Consider the following 20,081-nt stretch of genomic DNA (forward strand, 5'->3'; position numbering starts at 1 on the left):
CTATCACACTAGAGGATGTTAGGGCCCAGCATACATTGATCACATGAGAGTAGGGTAAAATCCCTGTTAGGTCACCTACTAGGCATAGTTTGACTTTGATGTTGGACAACATCAATAGGTTGATCGAGACAAACCACAGGGCAGGCCCACAAGGCCACATCCCACATTCCATACATGTGATTAGGAGGGTGGAGGTTAGAGGAATAGATACATAGGAGGTGGTGAAAAATGCCACCAAAGACATTGATGTTCGTGGGGAGTTGTTTGACATCCCTCTGAATCGTCATGCTAGAAATTTTGGTCCTATTCAACTCAAATATTTTAAGAATGTTGATGCAACCCCTTTTGTTTATGATTTATTCATTGGATATTGGGGCCATTTCCCACTCCATGACCAGGTCCTTGTTTCCTTCGGAAAGCATATGATATGTGGAGTTTGTGCTAGATAAGAGGTTGTATTACACCAACACCGAATTTGATTTTTATGGACCCAACATGGGACGTAACTATGATTATGACAGGGCTCGTAGGGACCTGTGCATGTATCACCACCTCTGATATTGTTTCCACTACCATCTTGGAGTGTGGTATTACCAACGAAGCTAGAGGATTCATCGCAATTTGGTGCTGAGACCAAACATACCATTGTAAATAGCATGCAGACAACATTAGCCAATGCCCAGGTCACATTGCATGGAGAGATGAGCAGACTGCCATTGTTGCCTCGTGACCCACCAGTTCCATTATATGTTGATTCATATCTTGAGTCTACCCATTGACCAACTTTTGTCATATGCATGTATATGTCTTGATGTCATCTGTGACACTTGGAGGTGCACAACCCATGTGACATAGGCCAGGTACATGTATATGAAAATTTCAGTTCTTATCGCCAATTGATGCATTATTTATATTAATAAGTTTGTATTGTATTACATTTATATTAATAAGTTCATGATAACATGTAGGCACATCTCGGCTAAATGGATGAGCTTCTAAGGTCATCTGAGGGTGAATTTCATTAGCAAGAGCAACCTCCACCATTGTATGTTTCCATGGATTCTCCTCCACCTCCACCTCATAACACCTATGTGGAGGAGAGTCACTATGTACAACCACATGGACCAGTATTTGAGGTAAACTTTTTTATTCCTGATATTTCAATATATATTTTTTTAAATTACATGCATGTTAATTAATTCATATATTAATTATAATTTGTCTTTGCCAATGTGTACATAGGCCCAAATGCAGAGGGGAGTTGATGTCATAGTTATATTGACGCGTGAGTGGGATGTTGGTTATGGAGGCATTAACGATACAGGACCATCAACACAAGCCCTAATCTTTGAGCCATAGGAAGGGGAGCACCAAACCCATATTGATCAAACCCCCATCCTACTTAAATTCCATTTGGACTCCAGTGATGTTAGTAGATTCATACGTAATTAAATGTGGTTCAAAATTATTTATTTCTAGATTTTTATTTTGTAAAAATAATGATCTAATTAATTTGAATTTGAATGTGTTATATTGCAGTACTAGATTATGGATGCTTACTTTACGCGGCATAACTCACATAGGATTTCTAGTGGTGATTAGAGTGAATAATTTGTATATTTTCAGGCCCATTTCATAGATCACATTCACATGTGATACAAACTTTGTATGTTTGCATACATAGAGGGTTTATGGATACATGAACATTATTTCAGTTTATGGATGCTTATTATTTCAATTTATGGATGTTCATGTAATTCAATTTGTATATATTTTCATATGGACATTTTATCAATACATTCATTATTTCAGTTTATGGATGTTTATTAATCTTGTTTATGGATGTTCATTAAATTTTAGTTTATGGATCTATTAATTATTTTACTAGTTTAGAAAAAATCTATAGTATAACTTTTATTAAAAAGAATACGATTTTGATTTCTGATTTCATAGACTAAGAAAATAAGTACAATATTACTAAGATGCAAATCACTTTGATACTTAAAATGAATTAAAATATATCATGGTTCAATTAAAAAACATAAATATGATTGAAATAAGTTCTAAATTCAATTTAAAAGATGTCTAGTAAACAACAAATAAATTTTATTCAATTTTATTTCTTGTGAGGTCATCTACTAGAGCTTAGTCATAACATTATATAAGTCATATGTATTGGAATTTAATATGTCAAAAAACTATTAATGATATATTTCTATAATTTTATATAATTTTATGAACTTTACTAAATTTACACCTTCAATTAAGAACGTTCAAGAAGTAAAATTTTACAAACTAACAACTTTGATTTCTAGTTTCATAGACTAAGAAAATTACTACAACCTAACTATGATGCAAGTCAATTTCATACTTAAAATGAATTAAAATATATCATGTACATCAATTTATTATTGAACACGGAAATAATTACAAATATGCTTCATATTGGCTTGTAGAAAGTGATTTTAGTGCAATCAATGTATGTTAATTTAAACAATTAATGATATGTTTCTATAATTTTATATAATGTTATGAACTTTCCTAAATTTTCTTGGCTATCCAAGTATTTCAATCAATTCCTTATCTTAAGGCCTTCAATTAACAACATTCAAGAAGTAAAATTTTACCAAAGAACAATTTTGATTTCTAGTTTCATAGACTAAGAAAATAAGTACAATCCTACTATGATGCAAGTCACTTGGATACTTAAAATGAACTAAAATATATCATGTACATCAATTTAATATTGAACATGAAAAGAATTACAAATATAGTTCATATTGGCTTGTAGAAAATGTCTTTTAGTGCAATCAATGTATGTTAATTTAAACAAATAATAATCCTAAATTTACTTGGCTATCCAAGTATTTGAATCAATTCCTTATTCAAAGTTCAATTAAAAAACACAAATAGGATTAAAATATGTGTTATTCAATTTTAACAGATGTATTATAAACAACAAATAACTTTTATTCAATTTTATTTCTTTTGAGGGCTTAGTCATAACATGATATAATTCATATGTATTGGAATTTAATATACCAAAAAACAATGAATGATGTGTTTCTATAATTTTATATAATTTTATGAACTTTTCTATATTTACATGGCTATCCAAGTATTTCAATCAATTCCTTATGTTAAGACACTCAATTAAGAACATTCAAGAAGTAAAATTTTACAAAATAACAATTTTTAATTTTTTTAGTTTTACATACTAATAAAATAAGTACAATCTTACTATGATGCAAGTCATTTTGATACTTAAAATGAACTAAAATATATCATGTATAAATTTAATATTGGGCATGGAAAGAATTACAAATATGCTTCATATTGGCTCGTAGAAAGTGTCTTTTAGTGCAATCAATCTATGTTATTACAATGATTTTAGTAATAAATTATTTGAAATCTAAAATCATCCATAATAAAAAATCTATATATATAATTTTTTGTGACCCACTCATATACCATTGCACAATCAACTCTTTTAAGTATTTCAATCAATTCCTTATCTCAAGGTTCAATTAAAAAACACAAATAAGATTGAAATAAGTTTTATTCAATTTTAAAATATGTCTTGTAAACGGAAAATCAATTTTATTCAATATTATTATTTTTTAGAATATCTACAAGAGTTTACTCATAACATTATATAAGTCACATGTATTGTAATTTAATATACCAAAAAATAAATATGATAGCATTTCTATAATTTTATATAATGTTATGAACTTTCCTAAATTTACTTGGATACCCAAGTATTTCAATAAATTTTGTATCTTAAGGTTCAATTAAAAACTCAAATAGGGTTGAAATAAGTTTTATTCAATTTTAAAAGGTGTCAAGATGTAAACTATGAATAAGTTTTATTCGATTTCATTTCTTTTGAGATTATCTACAAGAGCTTAGTCATAACATGGTGTGTGTGTGTGTTTATTTGTTGCACTTTTTACAATCCAATATGGAGCATTTGTGTAACTCTTTCCATGTTTTATATCAAATTGACACATGGCATTTATTAATAACATAAAAATATTTCAATGTTGTTTATAATCTAGATAGTTGAATTTCCATCTTAAGTAATATAATATTATATCAACTTGGTTGTTAGATACTGAAATGGATTTTCTAAAACCCATTATGATTTATATCTATAAATTTGTTCTATGCTCAACATGAATACTATACATGACATTTTATATATATATATATATATATATATATATATATATTTAATTAAATCTAAATCTAAATACCTCTTGATTCTAAATTTTAATTAAAGTTTAGACATTTCTTGATTAAAATCTATGGAGTTCATGTAAGGATCTTATCCCTAAAAATAAAACCTCCTTGAAATTTGGAATAATTTAGAAATTGTTGTAGCAGCTACAACCACCCTCCAAAATTTTTCCTATGCTTCGTTTTGGAACCTCCCTCCTAAAATCCCAATAACTTATCTCGCACTGACCGAGGTACTTGTGCTTTTATTGAGCTTTATCTTCTGCATTTTGGCTTGTGTTTACTGTCTAACCCACAAGCCGATCTCTTGACTTGGTTTCAACCCAGTTCCAGGCTTGCCTTAGTGAATTGTGCAATCCTTGAGGGAAACCAGCCTCACTCCCAAGAATTGCGTAGTCCAAGCCAGCAAGTGAGCCTTTAGCTCCAAAATTGTGCAGAGTCAGCTGAAAACCTTCCTTCAACTGGGAAATTGTGCAGAGCTTGAGAGGCGGCCCAGAGTCACTCAACCCAAAAATTACGCAGAACCTACTGTGCTCAGAAACTATTCAGTGCATGAACCAGAGAGTTGCCTGGTCCTTCCCAAAACTGCTGAATCTTTCCTGGAAGTGCATGGAAGTTTTCCCAAAAAGAAAGAAGCTAAGAGGAAAATAATCTCTAGGAATTAGGGAGCTATTATTAGTTTCCTGAAGGTGACACATTGCCATCTTTAGAAGTTTCTGCCAAGTGTTGTTGTTGTCCTTTATCTCAAGCATATGTTTCATGAACTCCACTTTTCTCAAATCCATGTAATAGATGCCTCTAGAGCTCACTTATACATTCGATCATCAAGCTCTAATATCCCTAGGAGATCAAGGATCCTTCGAAGCATTGTCATCACTTTTCAGGGTGAGTTTTTCTTGTATCACCTTTTGGTGCTTTTTCTGTCGCTTTTGTTTGTTTAGATTGTGAGAGTGTTGTTTCACTCATTTTGTTGAATGACCACTGGTGTTTTAAATTTTTTTAACTTTTTTTAAATTGTGGAAGTGTTGTTTCAAGTTATAGATTTCCTTTCTCAAGAGTCACATGAGTTTTCCCATTTGTGCACCAACAATCATCGTTGTGGCGACTCCCTTCACATGTTGTATGTTCCTTCAGTTTGATCCATTGCTAAACTTGTTTTATATGCATACATCTACACTTAGTCAGATCAACTCATCCTTACATCATCCTTCAGATTTACATGTTTGCACACTTCCCATGGACAAATCTGGGCTCCCCCTGCCCTGATCTCACACTTCACTGCATGCACCGTGAAATCTGGGAGCTCAAGGTCTCTCCCTTTGCTTCTGGACTTGCGCATAGCCTATCCTAGGCTGGATCCAACTGCACACTGCGCAGTTCTAGGATCCAGTCTCCCATCTTGGTCACTAAGACTACGCAATATGAAGTCTCTCGCAGGCCCTAACCTAGACTAAATTTCACATTGCATAGTTCTAGTCATAAAGCTTCCTCACCGATTGTTGGGACCACGCAGTGCACAATTCCCACAGTCATTCATTCACCCCTATTAGTCAAAATTATTCAATTCCTCTCATTAGATGCCTTGGTTGCTACTTGATCATGTTGTGAAGTTAGATTTCTAAGAGCTAATGTTTGCTTGCCATGAGTGTCCTTTTTGTCCCACAAGTACCACACTCATGAAGCACTTCTCTCCAATAGTCATTGTACCATGGCACTAAAGAGAGATTCTTCAAGAGAGACCACTGAAAGAAGTACCGGGGAATCATTTGAGCAAGCGCCAATTTACTTGCCAATATATGTAGATGCCCAACTGTTTATATAAAATGAATCAACACTAACATGGCAGCAAAACTAGCAACAATGGCAGAAGGCAACAATCCAGTACAAGATCAGGGAAAGAGGAAATTGCTGACATAATAAAGGGAGAACAAAGTTGCAGAGTGAAAGTGCATTCAATCTTCATGCAAGCATCTTTGACAACAGAAGCAAAAGGAAGCAGAGGACACAAACATCAGAGCAAAGGAAGAGAGAAGAGCAGAGCTTGCAAGTAGCAAAACTAAGATCGTAGTAAGAAGAACAAGAACCAAAGGAAGAACGAGAGCTGAGAAGGAAATAATAGGAAAAGAAGCAAAAATAGGAAGAAGAACAAAGGAAAGGTGCAATGACATAGCATATAGGACCAATATAGGTTGATGAGTTGGAAAAGACACCAACTGAGGAAGAGAGTGAAAAGATGCGGGTTCCGTCACCAAAGCTAATCACAAGAACCAAGTCTGGTTAGAGGTCGACAAGTACATGGAGCAGCTAAGGTGAGAGGCCACTAGGGATGACTTGGAGCTGAGTGCACCAAACATGTAGAAGCACACTGGTGGTCTTGTCATGGTCTACACCATGCTACACATGCTTCAGGACGAGATGGACATAAGTTCCAAGACCATATACCCAAAAGCTATGGAGGTAAGAGTTCGTTATCAAGAAGACACCATCAAGTAGTTTGGGGACATCATAGCATAGTACCAAGCTTGGCATCAGTACGTGACCAAGAATCATCAAGTGGAGGTTATCAAGTTGGTCTTGCCCCAAACTTTGGAGTCATAGTGTTGTGTCTTTTTAGGCTGTCTCTAGCCTATTTTGTCTCACATGGGTACATGTAGAAAATGTATATTATTTGTAAATATGTTGTAAGTGTAATTCCAAGTGTCATTAGTGGAAGGTGAATAGTCACTATGCAATGTAAAGAGTTATTTGTAAAGAAGTTGAAGATTCATGAGGGTAGTCGAAGAGTCACAAACTGGAATGCCAAGGGTCACCCCACCCTTTGTTATACATAGAACCTCATAACTCATAGAACAGGATTTTGGGAGCCAAGATTTTGGCTAGGCATTGCTTAGAGAAGGCTTGGAGAGTATTGTGACAAGAATTGGCTTCTCCACAACATAGAGCGAGTACACTTCTTTGGAGGAGCAGGCAGTGTTGACTGTAATGTTCCATTATTGGGGCTAGTGGTTTTCAATGGTGTATGTATGGATGGAACTTTCACTTAATAATATAACTGAGCCAACACGTTTTCATGCATATGTTGTTATTTTAGTTGGACTATTCTAGTTTCTTTAGCAATGTATGTTGTTTAACTTACACATTTGTGTATGAACTATTTTGTATGCAATTGTATGAATCTTGTTGAAGGCGTGTTGTTGGATTAACCTGTCACTTTGGTTTGTGGACTATTCTTCTTCCATATTGTGTTGTCATTCTGCTCGTGTGTTCCTTTTAGGCTGCATACTATTACAGGCTTATAAGGGACACACTTCATTTTCCCCTTTGTGTGTTAGAACCCCCGTGCCTCTCACTTGACTCACTGCAAGGTCACACACTTGCTTCCGACCAAAGCTATCATACTTACCTCTGAGCACTATCGTGGTCAACGCACTACATTACCACCCACTGATGGGACTCCTACTCCAAATTGTCTGAGGTCTAGTTGGGACTTCTTACTGAGGAGATCTCCTTGACATGTTGGTGGGCCCAGCACCGTCAACATTTCTAGTGCTAGAAGGAGGGCTAGATGGCAAGTTAAGCCCTCAAAGTTTATTTTGAACCTCTGAACATCATTCATGACTTACATCACAATCTCAACTCTGGCATGTTTTTCTCATGCACATGATTTCGAAGTGTCAAAGGATGTCATCGATGACTTGTCACGAATCAAATACGAACAGTGAAGGTGGAATAGCCTTGTTAAGACACGGAGTTGTTTTTTTTGGTTTATGTGAGAGGAATGAAGTTCCCTTGAACGACATTTCCTGTGGGTTGTTCGCTTACACGTTTGAGAGGTACGTTTGGAAATGGTGTCTCACATTGCCTGCAGCCTCTATTTACTCTTCTAATCACATGATCAGAGATTTAGGTAATGCTTTCTTTTGTTATGACCATAAATCACTTAATTAAAAAATTCTAGAGTTACGGAAAGCACTTGATGAATCTATTGTGCAATTTTGGGACCGCTTTTGTAATATTTCTTTGCAATTCCCTGAAGATGAAGTTGATTGGAAATTTCTCAAAGAAATATTTCAGTATCTTCTTCACGTATCTAAAAATCCACATGTGTTAGAATCATTCGAACCCCTCCCAACATACCTCGGTGTTAGAGCTTCCAAATCTAAGACGAATAAGGTTGTTGTCATGAGTGATTCTCCATCCTCTTCTCATCAAACAGCTCTAGCTCCGCAAGACAAGGTGGGAGAAGTTTTGAACCAATCTATTGAACTGTCACCTCCTCTCACCCCACCTTCTTTCGATATCTTCTCAGATTTGGACTACAACCCTGATGGTCATCACGTGATCTCATTCTCTCAACCTCTGTCCTATGATCCTCTGGATGTTACTATGTTGTGTTCATATGTTCTAGACTCCACATTTGTTACTCATGAGGATCAATTTGTCAACGGAGTTGGTGTTGAGAAGCCAACATGTGCTGTCATTTTTATGACTATGTGTGGGAATCTAAAGAATAATCATGGTGAAGGATCACCTCCTTCTGTCTGCACCTCATCTGCTCTATCCTGACATCTTTTTTTGTTCTTCTATTTCTAATTGTTCTTGTGAAAGTTCATACCTAGAGGTTTCTACTTCTGATCATTCATGGGACACACGGGATGTTAGTCCATCATTTGATTGCGGAGAGGACAAATATTTATTCCCAAATACACCTAACCTTTCATCTTTCATTCTTGGAAATTTATAGGGTTAAAAATTATGTTTCTCATTAACCCCTATGTATTATTCGTCAAATCATGAGGATGTCGATGCACATCTTGAATTTTATGATCTTGGTTGTAGTGATCTTTTTACTCCTTAATTTGATCAAGATTTTGATTCACTTACTATTGATCTTTCTAAGACATCGGTCTTTGATGATACATCTTCTGATGAAGTGGAGAGCCCTCAAGTTGTTGAGGCACTTTAGCCTGAGCTGATGGTTATGTCAGGTTCTCACAGCCCTGAGGTTAGTCCCACTTCTTATCAAAAAACCATTGAATCACCCCATGCTCCTTGTCATGCGGAAAGAGTCAATTTTGCAGACAAAACCGACCTCCCTAGAAGCTAAGGCTTTCTAGTGACAAACAAAACAATCAAGCACTATCTTTCCCTAAATATGCATTTAAAATACAAGCAACCAGCTGTTTAAAGCATACCTTTAGTCCAACGCTGTTTGTAGCAGCCACGCCTCTCCGATCCAGATGAGCTCCTCCTTCTCTTTGAAACCTGCATTCACTAACAAGCAAACGATTACATAGCACCTGAATAACTCATATAATAAAACATATTCATCATAAAGACCAAGGAGTATATGAAACAAATTATATATAACAACTTGTTGAGAAAAATGAACTTAATTGTATTAATTGGAAACAAAAGAAACCATTACAACCAGTGCCTTGGTGTTGTGCAGGTCCCTCCCAGGGTCCAGCAAGAGTTCTCCTTTACTTTGATCAGCTCACCCACTTCCAAATGAAGCTAAGAAATGATGGGAATCTCTCCTCTCAAGCTCTATAAGGGAGTCCTAATTTCAACAGCATCTACCCTTAGGAATGTTCAGCTTTCAACCTCCCCTCCCTCTGGCCCAATACCTGTATTTATAATGCTTTGGAGGAAGTTAATCAGGTCCACCATCAATGGGATAAGCCCCTCTTTCAATGGGATAGCTCCCCTGTTGATGGGATAAGTTCCTCTTTCTTTGGGATGCATGAACCATCTGGAGGCGCTCAATCCACGTCAAACCATCTTCTAGAATGCTCTAGATTTGGCCACAAGTAACTTTTTTGAAGTAAAACTCGCGCATTTTGACCTTTACAGGAGTACGCACCCACCCCTTTATAGACAGAGCGTACAAGTACGCAGGTATTGTGAACTTGAGGTGCGTACACGCAGGTAAGGCTAAGAGAAACTGCGTAACCAGAGGTAATTGACTTTTTAAGGACTTTCTCTCTTTCTTGGGGTTTGACATGAGGAGTAGAGGTATAAGACTTGCCAAGGAGGACAGTATGAAAGTTGATGGAGCCATACCGACTGCAAATAGTCATGGTGACAAATTTTAGTGTAACAGATTGCCCCCTAAAGTGCGAAGCCTGTAGTAGATTAGGGTTTCATATCATCTAGGAAGGGTGAAGCACTTTATCATTTCAAGGATTATCTTGTGGAGAGCCCAGTCGGAACCTGCAAATATTCAACACAAAATACATATATGAGATCATATCATCCCTGAGGTAGGCATTCCCATACTCAGATTGAAAACTTTAACTAACAAACTAACTACTGCTCTGATATAGGAATGATTTCACAGTACATCATAATCATAGACTCATGTAGACACAGTATGGACGCAGCCATCTGTTTATGATTAGTCTACTGTATAATGAATACAAAACTCCTCGCAGCCTGGATGGTGGAAACTAGATCCAGGGTCTTCATTTCTACTTCCCGAAATGGTACGATTCTATCCATGCGAATAAATGAGTTGATGTCAAACATGGTAGAAACCACTTGATTACCAGTTGATGATGTAAACTGTTAACAAGTGTGAGAGAGACCACCAGTGATGTCAATGGTTCTCAAAGTACCCAGTACAATCCATGAAATGTGAATGAATGTGTTGATGTCGAACATGTCACGGAATCCTTCGATCGAAAGTCAATGATGTAAACTGTCGTCAAAGGCGAGAAACCTGCCATTGATGCATGCAGATTTCAAGGTACTGACGATTTCTAGGTCCTCTTTCTAGATAATGTGCTGATTTCGATAGAAAGCGACCTGTTGCAGGCAAGCCCACAACACGAAATCATAGATCAAGTTGAAGAAATGTAGCTGTAAGGACTGACTCAGGGATGGTCAAGATGGATGACAGGTATTTTGCAGATGAATGGTTTATTTGCAGTGACCTCTTGAACACATAACGACACGACAGATGGCTTGGTGACAATTGACCCAAAGTTAATACCCAGAAACCGGCTGAAGATTTTCAATGTGGTTTGATCAACTGTTAGGCAAAGGATTTCCCAACCCAGGTGAATGAAAAGTGTCATGTTCAAGAGTGGTGATAAGGTTTTTCTGAGACGAAGGATAACAAATAGGCTCATTTTTCTCTCTTTTCCCCCACCATTTCTGGCAAGTACCTCTTTATTTTTTACAAGCTTGAGGAGGATAACATATGCTTGATTGTAAGCTCATCCTTCAGATGAGTCCAACTTAGTTTAGATTCGAACCCTAAGAAGGAGTGGTCCATTCCTGTTTGTAATCAAACAGGTCCTTTACTGTGAAATTTTAACGAGTCTAGTATAGGAGAAACTCGGCGTTTTTCAATTTTAGAGAGTCTGAAAAAACTTAAGAAGACTCCAGGGTTGAACTTTTTCGTAAATTTGTGTCTCCCAAGCCCGAAAAAGTATAAAATAATACTTGAGAGAACCGCTTGATCTTTACGACCAAGGAGTACTTTCATGATTAGTGTCTCTGACCTGAAAAGTAAAAAGCGATCAAGGACACGTCATTTTATTTCCAATATCGAATTTGAAACGACAAAAATCCGGCTATCTTTTCATGTTTTTACTGTCAGAAAAGGGCTATAAGAGGACCGTCTTTTAATTCTGTTTTGACGAGTGTAAAAGAAACACTCGGCAATCTTTTCATGTTTTAGGAGTCAGAAAAGGGCTTAAAGATGACTCTGATGTTTTTGTTTGTAAAAAATGACAATTTTCCCTGAAAATCCTTTATCCTGCACAAAAACCAACACATTACTCATACCTGTTTAAAGATAGATAAAAACACTTTGAAAAATACCTTTTCATGGTGAAAAATAAACAAATTTACCATTTATTTACCCAAAAAACCTATAAAAAGGGCTTTTACCAATTCAATTTTACCATTTTACTGTTGAGGAGAGAAAAAGGGCTTTTGGCAAGAAACTTCCCGTGGACATTGCGGAGAATCCGACCATCGAAATTGAACACTGTCTCTTTCAAGTATTCTACAACATCCTCCTCTTCATTTTCATCCGTTTAGAATTTGTTTTTAGGCCCTAGATGTCATTTTTTGGAGGCTTTGGGGTTTCAAGATCTGCCTTTCGGGGTACGCAGGTGCCACACTAGGGACCCGCGTACCCCGACATTTTCTCAGTTGGGAAAATGCCGGGCGTACGCACCTTGCCTTAAGGGAACCCGCGTACACACGCTCTGTTCCTAAAGGCGGGGTGCGTACTCCGCGCAAATGGTTTACAAACCCCAAATTCTCTAAATTGGACCAAAATTTTTTATTTCATGGATTCTAATGGATGTTTTATGGTGTGTAGATTGTTCACCATGCTTGATTGGCATGAGAGAGATCACGAAGATGTTGATTTGGCCACCATTAATCATCAACTGTCCATTGATGCTTTGGAGGCATGCGGCCCTTACAAATACTGGGCCATACCTGGCATGAGGGCCCAAGTGCGCTTTCTAGAGTGGCTGGTAGAAAGATGGAACGTTCAGGACCAGTGTTTTTATATTGGAGGGCACCAGCTTGAGATAGAGCCCTCTGATATTTACTTTCTCACTGGTTTGCCCAAGAGAGGCGAACACTTGACTCTGTTCGGGACTAGGCCGGGTGGCCAGTCCATCGCTAGTCTCCGACTAGAGTGGTGTAACACTCAGTCTCAGGAGAAGGGGATAGAGATCAAAACTATATCCCGCCCTGAACTTATGGTGATTGCCTTTACAGTTACCAGACTTTGCGGGGCTGCCGCTTTACACATTTGTTGTGGGGAAAAATGCCTATGCAGGACGATCCTATCCACCTAAGGTGTGACAGCGCCTTAGCAACAAACGAATACAGCTATTATGATTTCTTCCTTTATGAAATGTGAAAGAGGGGAGATCGGAAGACTTACCGTTGTCTTCTGGTTGTCCCTCGATCTAGATCCTCTTCTCTTTGTGTGTCCACAACTACTTGTCTCCTCGCTTGCTCAAGAGAACAGCTACTTGAATCCCACGAGATCACAAGAGAACAGCTACCTGTGACAAGAGAACAGCTACTTGTGACAAGAGAAGAACACAATACAAAGGAAAATATACATATTCATAAATGATTCAGGATTAGAAGTAAATCAAATACACTAATGCAATCATACAAAATACACCAGCATATAGGAAAGAATCAAGATAGCTTTATTGATAAGTAACAGGGTTCAGGAAGAGATACAACCCATAGGGCTCCAATCCAGCATCTCCTTCCCAGCAGAATGGAATTCCTTCTTCAGCTCCCTTCAAAGCATTAAGCACCCAATGTTTCCAGCCACAAACCAACAACAATTCTTTGCAATCACAACATTCCAGCCCCTAGATCCCATGGAGGAGAGATCTATATATAGTTATTTTGGAGAGAGGATGAGTCAGCTTGAGATCTGACTAGTGTCCTCTCCCTCTCTCAGTTCTTGAGTCCACTTGGAGGTTCTTGCTTCCACTTGGAGATTTGGAACCTCTTACTCATCACCAGTCGAATTCCTTGATGCAAGTGTCATTTTGGAAGCTTCCTGGGCATTGACACCTTGAGGAATGACTCTGCTACATGTTCAAACTCGCTCAGCGCAGGTAGCTAGTGTTGGAGTTGACATTCAACGCAGGTAGCCAGTGTAGCAGTTGACATTCAGCGCAGATGCTCAGTGGAGCAGTTGACATGATCCAGAATTGGCTTGTTTTTGAGTGTTTTCAGGTGGAGAACTTCTGTGAATTGCTGTGGTTAGTTGGCCTTGTTCCTCTAGGGGTAGGAACAACATGTTTAGGGACTTTGGATCCCTTAGTTTATGGACATTTCATGCTCAATGTTGTAAGGCACAAAAATGTCTATAACAGTTGCCCCCTAAAGTATGAGGCCGTTTATCGGGTGAAATGCTTTATCCAGGAGGGTCTGAAGTTCATCCATTTGCTGGGAGGAGACCTGTAATAAAATACAATACAACACATTATGATTCATACTGCTTTCATGATCTAGCTAAGGCAGGCATTCCCATGCTCAGCTTTATAAATTCATTTTTGTACATAGAACAGACGATCGTCTGATGGTAGACTGATAATTTTGGCGAAATTATCATCCTTTGAGTAGGATGATCATCTGCTGCAATGATGTACATGTCAAATGTCTTTATCTTTCCTGAATATATATCGCAGCCCAGATGGATGAAACTAGATCCGGGGTCTTCAAACTCGTTCGATCTTCACTCTAAGTACAAGTCGATCCATGTGAGAATTGCGCTGAAGTCGAACATGGAAAGACATCGCTTGATTACCGGTCAATGATGTAAACCGTTAACAAGCGCGAGAGGAATCACCGATAATGATAATGACCCTCAAGGTACTGCAGTACAATTCACGTGGCGTGAATAAAGGACTTGGCGTCGAACACCACGCAAAATCTTCTGGTCGAAGGTCATTAATGTATACCTGTTGCCGGAAGTGAGAAACTTGCCATTGAGGCATGCAAGCTTCAAAGTACTGAAGGGGGTGTTCCTAGATCAACTTCTTGGATAATGAGCTGATGTCGACAAGAAGCGATCCGTCACAGGAGGGCCTTAATGAATCCCACATCAGTGACATGGAATGGAGCTAATGATTTTAATGGAGGTGAAAACGATCTGTGACATATGATTCAGGGTGGCGGTCATGAATGGATGAAGGATAATGTATGGCAGTGGATGGGACCCGGTTGACTCTTTCTGAACGACTTCTCTTGAACATATGGCGACACTGATGCGATGGATTGGTAGCATTACCCCAAATGTGGATGGTATGGCGAGACCATGGTGATGTGACCGGTGAATGAAACAACCCAACCCGAATGTGGTACGGAGGAAAAGTGTCATGTTCAAGAGCGACCTGCTACCATCAAAGTTTTCTCGATTCTTTCCCAATTTTTCCCCAGTCATTGCTGACCAGTACCTCTTTATTTTTGTCAAGCTTGAGGAGGATAACATATGCTTGTTCTATAACCTGCCCTTCGGGCAAGCCCATCGCTATGTTTTAACGAGCCTAGCGATAGTGAAACTCGTTCTCGTCTAAAGACAATTTTGTCGCTATTTAATAATTTTAACGAGTCTAACGACAAGGATAACTCGGTCCTTTTCATTTTTAGAGAGTCTGAAAAGGTACATAAAGTTAACTCCAAAATTCCTTTTTCGTCATCTAATCCCTTAAGTCCGAAAAAGTATAAAACAATACAGAAGGGATGAGTTTTCGATAATTTTAACGAGCCGAATAAAACAAGCGCTCAACCTTTTTGTGCAATAATCCCTCAGGTCCAAAAAGATTAAAATCTAGAGGAGGGATAGCTCTTCCTGTCCTTTAACGAGCTGGAAGGCCAAAACTCGGCAATCTTTTCATATTTTACGAGTCAATTGAAAAGAGCTTAAAGAAGACTCGTCTTTTGAGTAACGAGTGATAAACAGGGATAGCAACTGATTCCAGGTACAGGTTGGAATTTTCCAATCACGGCAGTGTCACAAGGATGGCTAGGTGAAATCACTCTTCGCAGCTTTTCCTCAAAATGGGCAAACAATCATATGGAGGTGAACGATCGGCCAAATGAAAAGTGGAGGTGGCAGGTGCAAACACGACCAAGGCTTTAACGGCTGATAAATTACATTCACAGTGGTTATTTACCGGGATAGGTTCATTTTTTAGTTAAAAATGAGCTTAAACACTAGAGGAAACTCTGCTCACTGCTTATATTTATTTTTTAACGAGCATGAAGACCGCGTTAAAACTGCTCAGATCTTGCGTTTATTTTTTAACGAGCATGAACTTTATGCTAAAACTGCTCGATTACCAGTCATTTGATAAGAGTGTCTCATCAAGATTCTATTTTTTATGGAGCTTCATCTCACTAAGCTTTGCTCCCCATCCTTTCTTTATGCAAGTTCGGAAACGGCTAATCCTACGGTTGAGACACTTCTTGCATGAATAGACCATTTAGGGATGGCACATGACTATTTGCGATGTGTGATCCGGGAAATGAAAGTTGGTCCACGAGCTTGACCATTCTTCCTTCATGCGGAAAACACATTACTCTAAAGAGTGAGGAGACTACAGCTCCCATGCAATATATATAGTCTCGTCCAAGGAGTAGGTTATAATCCAAGGGTCCTTGAATGACCATCACGTTCATTTGAACGGTCTTCCCTTTCAATGTTATAGGCACATTGGGGAGGATCCCTAAAGGTCGACTGGTTCCTTTATCAAAACTTGATAGATTTCTCATCTCAGGTAAAAGCGCTGGCGAACCAAGCGCTTTCCAAGCAATAGAGGAAAGGATACTCACAGATGCCCCTTCATCAATGATAGTGCCAGCCATTACCATTCTGTATATTTGAAAAATAATTCTGAATGGTATACTGGCTGGAAATCTGGGTCTGCCTAGTTGGTTCCAATCAAAGGACACAACCAGGTTGCTTGGGGGTGGGACCGAATATACGGCCGGATAGCGTTCTGATGAACTTCCTTCCTGCGACAAAGGAATGGTGGCATTGCCCCCTTGATCATCAGAGTCAGTGCTGATGAAGAGAATCTGGACGGTGTCGTCTTTATTCTCCTTTGTGATGGTGTCATTCGAAGATGGAGCCTCTGAAGGCAAAACCGGGTCAACTGCCATATCAACCTTTTGACTTTCGTCAGGCATGGATCCAGACGATTCTTCTTCAATGACAGGTGCTTCGGCTAACCACCTAAGTGGCTCAGCCGGATTCTCAATTAGTGAGGGACTTGGCAGGAGTCTTTGATATCCAGGAGGGAGATGCGCTCGTAAAATCGGGCGATCTTCCAGAACTCTTTTTGCCTCGTCTAAGAAGGGACAACGGTGGATGGCGTGATCGCCTTCACATAGTCTGCAAGGAAATTTAGCTCTCCCGCTCTGTCCTGGAGCTTCACTCCCACTAGTTGACGGTGAGCAGTCGACATGGCTATCAGAGGTCGATGCTACCGAATTGTGCAAACGAGGGGACCAGTCTCTTAGTATCCGCGGGATACAGGGACAATCTCTATGGAAGTGGTCTCCCTTGCATATGACGCATGGCGATTTAGGCCTTACGAGTGCGGTGTGTGGATTCTTGTTAGATGACACTTGTTTGCCCCCAGTCGCCTTAGGCTCCTTCTTCTTCTTTTCTTTCTTCTTCTTCTCCTTCTTCTCCTTAGGAACCTGGTTTTTAATTCGACCAGTTCCGTCAAGCGAAGAGGAAGGAGGGGAGGAAGATGAAGTTGAAGGCTGGGACGCAACTCTTGTCTGATCTAACTGTTGACTCGACTGTTCAGGAATGGTCGTATTCTGAACGACATTGGTTGAAAAGAGCCAAACTGGTAGGCCAATTGTCAGTCCTGGAAGCGACAATGTGGCCATGTGGGGCGCACCAACATCTCCCCAAGAGGAGAAAGGACTAGGATTTCCACCAAGAGGAATTCCTTGGTTGGTGTGCTCCATCTCTTCAACCTAAAGATCAACGCAGGAATTAAAGGGTGATTGTTCCGTTTAAAATAAATTGTTAACGACGCTTTTAGACACAACTTGCTTTTTCAGTTTTAAAGAGTCGAGAAAAAGCTAAAGATGACTCTAGTCTCCTTCAATGTTTTAACGAGCCCGAAGTGACAAATGCTCGGATGGACTTTTTCTGTTATAGAGTCTGAAAAAGGCCAAAAGAAACTGCTCTGGAGTTCTAGGCAGAGGGTGTGCCAAAATTTTCGCAAAACCACAGAATACTTTTTACGGTACGGGTGGTCGATCTTCGTGAATGCTGTGTTCACTGCATTGCGATCAGTAGGGCGGCCGACACGGCTTCCTAAGGATAAAAGATATATGCCTATAGGGGTCTCCCAATATATACGCGACGGTACTTGGGAGCACAAATCCGTACTAGTGCCACCGTCTCTCAGGAGGAATCACCCACCTTCTTTGAGATCGACAGTCACTAGGCTTAACGACGCCGGAACACGTCTCTAGCCTAGACCTCTATGTTGTGCGTTATGTTACAAAGCGTTGTTAGGTTCATTCAGTTTATTTTAGGTTGATCTTTTTAAAGTTTTCCTTTCAAGGTTCACCACGAGATGTATGATACAAATTCCTAAATGTAGTCTAAGATGATAAGCAAGCTTTATTATCTTTTCAACTTTGAAAATCCTAGCTACTAAGGGAAAAGAATAACACTATCTTTTCTCAAAGAGCAATCAGCACACTCTAATGCAATTTCCCTAAATCCAACATGCAAACTATCAAATGCAAAATGCACAATGCAGGTGTTTGTTTTCCACTTTCTTAGTATAAATGCCTACAAAGAAAGCTTTTTGCACAACTTTGAATTTGCTTTTACAATGATCAATACAAACAAGTTCACTTTCTTCGAAATCAACAAGGGTAGAAGAGATTACAATCACTTTGCGATTTTCGAAATAAAGACTTGTTTTGACACTTTGAAAGAGAAAAATTCAAACCAATAGGCAAAAGTAAATCTATAATCAATCTGAAAACAGCCAATGAACTCTCTTCTAAGATCACTATCAATCAGATCTGAATCAGAGGCTACAGGATGACTACTTTACTCATGCAAAGGAAGACTGTAAACGACGCCACAAACACATAAAAACATTCACAGTCTTTTTGTACAAAAAAGAGGTGGAATCTAAGCAAAGAAAAGGCTTATCAGACTGGTACCTATGCTGGTTAAAGGCTGCAAAAACAGAGATCAAAACAGGGCAACAGAGGACAAAGAACCCCAGCTGCACAAGGCTAAACTGGTTCAGCGCAACCTCAACACTGAGGACTTGACATTCAGCGCAGGTAGCCCCTTCGGGACCTGCGTTGAAATGCAGACTGCCTTCACAGCAGTTGCGCTGAAAGGGAAACTCTCGTTTCCCTTGGGTTCTGGGTCATAAAATGCTCAAAAATCAACTGTTTCAGGCCAAATCAGAAACACAAGCAAGGTATAAACAGAGGGATGCTTTGATAGGGTACTAAAGACTATCACAAGGGTCATCAAATCATTTGTTGATCTAGTTTAGATCATAGACAAGTCCAACAACTGGATCAAAGCAGCAACTTTTTACTTTGCATCTGGGAAAGATGCAGTTCAATAGTTGTTGTCAAGTCTATGAAGTAAACAAATGACTGAAACACAAATGAAATGAATAAAAAAGTTCTTCCCCAGCGGAGTCGCCAATTTGTTGTGGGGAAAAATGCCTATGCAGGACGATCCTATCCACCTAAGGTGTGACAGTGCCTTAGCAACAAACGAATACAGCTATTATGATTTCTTCCTTTATGAAATGTGAAAGAGGGGAGATTGGCAGACTTACCGTTGTCTTCCGGTTGTCCCTCGATCTAGATCCTCTTCTCTTTGTGTGTCCACATCTACTTGTCTCCTCGCTTGCTCAAGAGAACAGCTACTTGAATCCCACGAGATCACAAGAGAACAACTACCTGTGACAAGAGAACAGCTACTTGCGACAAGAGAAGAACACAATACAAAGGCAAATATACATATTCATAAATGATTCAGGATTAGAAGTAAATCAAATACACTAATGCAATCATACAAAATACGCCAGCATATAGGAAAGAATCAAGATAGCTTTATTGATAAGTAACAGGGTTCAGGAAGAGATACAACCCATAGGGCTCCAATCCAGCATCTCCTTCCCAGCAGAATGGAATTCCTTCTTCAGCTCCCTTCAAAGCATTAAGCACCCAATGTTTCCAGCCACAAACCAATAGCAATTCTTTGCAATCACAACATTCCAGCCCCTAGATCCCATGGAGGAGAGATCTATATATAG

The sequence above is a fragment of the Pinus tabuliformis genome, chromosome 6 (genome assembly GCF_031772625.1).
Source record: "Pinus tabuliformis cultivar Carrire ecotype Pingquan chromosome 6, CPIR1, whole genome shotgun sequence".
In the NCBI taxonomy this organism is placed as follows: Eukaryota; Viridiplantae; Streptophyta; class Pinopsida; order Pinales; family Pinaceae; genus Pinus; species Pinus tabuliformis.